The sequence below is a fragment of the Teleopsis dalmanni genome, chromosome 2, assembly GCF_002237135.1.
Source record: "Teleopsis dalmanni isolate 2A chromosome 2, ASM223713v2, whole genome shotgun sequence".
Taxonomy (NCBI): Eukaryota; Metazoa; Arthropoda; class Insecta; order Diptera; family Diopsidae; genus Teleopsis; species Teleopsis dalmanni.
In genome coordinates, this window is record NC_051847.1 from 115944895 (window position 1) to 115947705 (window position 2811).

A 2811-nucleotide genomic window follows, 5' to 3' on the forward strand; every position below is an offset into this window, starting at 1 on the left:
TTAATGCCGCAATATTATCGCTTATAATGCAAACGCTTGATCAAATTTATAAACTTAAAAAATGGTGAAATGACCAACCATATGTCTATAAGAGAGCTTGTCTTTATTTCGCATAGACACATGCAATTTGATAACCTTGTGTAAGTTGAATAAATGACCAGGACCATGTTCCAGAGGTACTCGTCTACCTCGAAAATAAAATGCAGTTTTTCAGTCCCGACAGCAACTAACTTTATACGTGTAACAATAAATACACAAATTACTAAAATGAAAAGTTTAGTATATTAAATTTTATTAAGAAAATAAATAAGCTAACAATTTTATATTATTACTATTAAAACTAGCATTATTTCCACAGTACCAGAATGAATAAAATTCTACATAGATAAGATGTGTGCACATGTGTTTTCACCACCTCTAATATCTATTGACCGTACTAAACCTTATATTTTTACTCGTTACATTTGCAGTTTCTCTTCAATTGCGCACTCACACAGGAGCCCAATGCTTGGTCGACCGCTCTGAACTTGCTTTAAAAGGAGTAAACAAACAATTTACGTCAAATACAAACAAAAACAAATATATACCAGTGAAACAAACCAGCTGATGTGGTTTCACAAGAGGGTTTCATTAAGAGAGCAGAGTTGTACACGCACAACAGAAGGGTGAGTAAAATTGTTATTTCTAACTTGAACTAGTATTTTTGAAAATTAATTTTGAACGAGTAAAAACTATGCGTACAATTTCAAAAATATTTAAATTATTTATAAAAGAAAACATTAAAAAAAAAGAATAAAATTAATATAGACATAAAGAAAAATAACGTTTTATTACTTATTATGAATAATAATTTTTAATATCATTTAACTTACTTTCATTCAGAGGATTCAGTGGTGTTAGTTCGCAATTTTTTGAGACATTATATCTTGAACTTGTCTGCCGTTTTTCCTTCTTGACAATTGGTGTGGTTGTTAAGTTTATGCCTTTGGTAATTGGTGTTGGTGGTGGGGCATCACGAAGTGGTGTACCTTTGTTATTTTCTTTATTGTTCTGTAAAATGTATACAATGAAACAATTACTATGCAATATAACGCAGTATATATATAATATAGAAAATAAATATAATAAACGTGGCTGTGTTAAGATAATTTTATGAAATAAAACATATAAATTAAGAGTCAATATTAAATTTAAACAAAACTGTTTAAATAAACTAAATCAAAAAATTAAACAGAAATCACCACAAAGTAAGTTCTATAACAAAAAATCAAAAATATTTTGATAAAAAAATATTTCCAAATACAGTACATTACTAGCCAGGGTACCTACATATAGGTTGCTTACATGCTCTTTTATTCCATTATGTTATGTTACCTTTGATTGAGCAAATCCTTGACGTCTTAACCTTGCCGCCTGTGATTTTGTGAAAAATTCAACGAAATATTTTAATCAATATTTTTGTATTAAATAACACAAATGGCAATCACATCAGGCAAATTGTTACCGGGGTTAAAATGCATACATAGGGATAGAGAATAGAAGACAACACACAAATAATTCACACAGATTTCACATAACACAACATATCAATTTACTACAATTATATGGTACTACTATCCAAATTTCTATACAAGACTTCTGCTCTGTGAAAAGTATAGAGGATACTAAACCGTTACAAAACCGATTCAGAAAAAAAGTAGGGTTTGATACTAATTTATTTTTGGGCTAAATATTTGTAACACCTTAAGGGCGCAGTGCGTTGCTAAATTCATTGTTTTATCACCAAGGAATACATATGGAATATAACATAAAAAATAATATAAAAAGATAATTAAAATTACTAGGAAAAAATCAATGAGTAGCTATATTAAATATATCAAAACCATATTAAATTTACAGTCTATAGTATGTTCATATAAGACCTGCAAATATTTTAGTAATCGCGTTATACACGAAATAAGTCCCGAATTATTTTTAATGATGAAGACTAGAATAGAATATAATAGGTCTACGTTATATATAAATATAATATGCGTCCGACAAATATTCCAAAATAAGCTCAAGGTAAAGCCTTACAAGTTTGAAAAGGCACAAGATCTTATACTAAAGCAACAAAATGTTAGACTCGAAAGAGCAAAGGAGTAGTTACGCTTGCACAATCATGGCGAATTTCTAAGCATGAGAAAAATTTCTCCATTCTGCTGTTTATAAACTCTCAAAATGATCGTGTTTACTTAACTGAACACGGTTGCGAAAATTTGAGACTACGAATTGCCACCCGAAATAATTTTCTATCTCAAGTAATGGTATGGGCAGCTGTGACCGCCGATGGACGCTCGTTTTCATCAAGCCTGGTGTCAAAGTCAATGCGAGTTATTATCGGAGAAATGTTTTAGAAGATGTTTTAGAGCCGTGGGCCTGCGAACACTTCGGTCGTAAATCATGGACGTTCCAACAAGACTCGGCATCAGTTTTGGTCCCATAAAGCTCGTGCGAACTAAGAATGGTTAAAAAATCATGTTCCACACAATGGATTTCGAATTCACCAGATGCAAATCCGATGGACTATTTTATCTGAGCCATTTTGAAAAAAAAGGTGAGGATTAAAAAATATGCCATTATGAACGCGCTAAAGAGTGGGCCATTGTTCAGAAATAGATCAAAATACCGGAAGATCACATTCGTGAAACATACAATACATTTTTTAATAGTTTAAAGGTCATAGTCAAAGGTGGAGCTAAAGTGAATGGATTCTAAAATTTTGATTATTTTCACAAATTTTTGTAATCTGAATCAATAAAAAATAATTTC

At 30.8% G+C, this 2811-nt stretch overlaps 1 long non-coding RNA gene across 1 annotated transcript; it reads right to left on the reverse strand.

The window, feature by feature from the left end:
• Window positions 1-872: 872 nt before the first annotated feature.
• Window positions 873-1439, reverse strand: LOC119685455. Its single transcript, XR_005252801.1, has 2 exons — window positions 1375-1439; window positions 873-1050 (listed from the first exon to the last, which is right to left on the reverse strand). It is a non-coding gene; the product is annotated as an uncharacterized LOC119685455 (long non-coding RNA).
• Between the last annotated feature and the right edge of the window lie 1372 nt (window positions 1440-2811).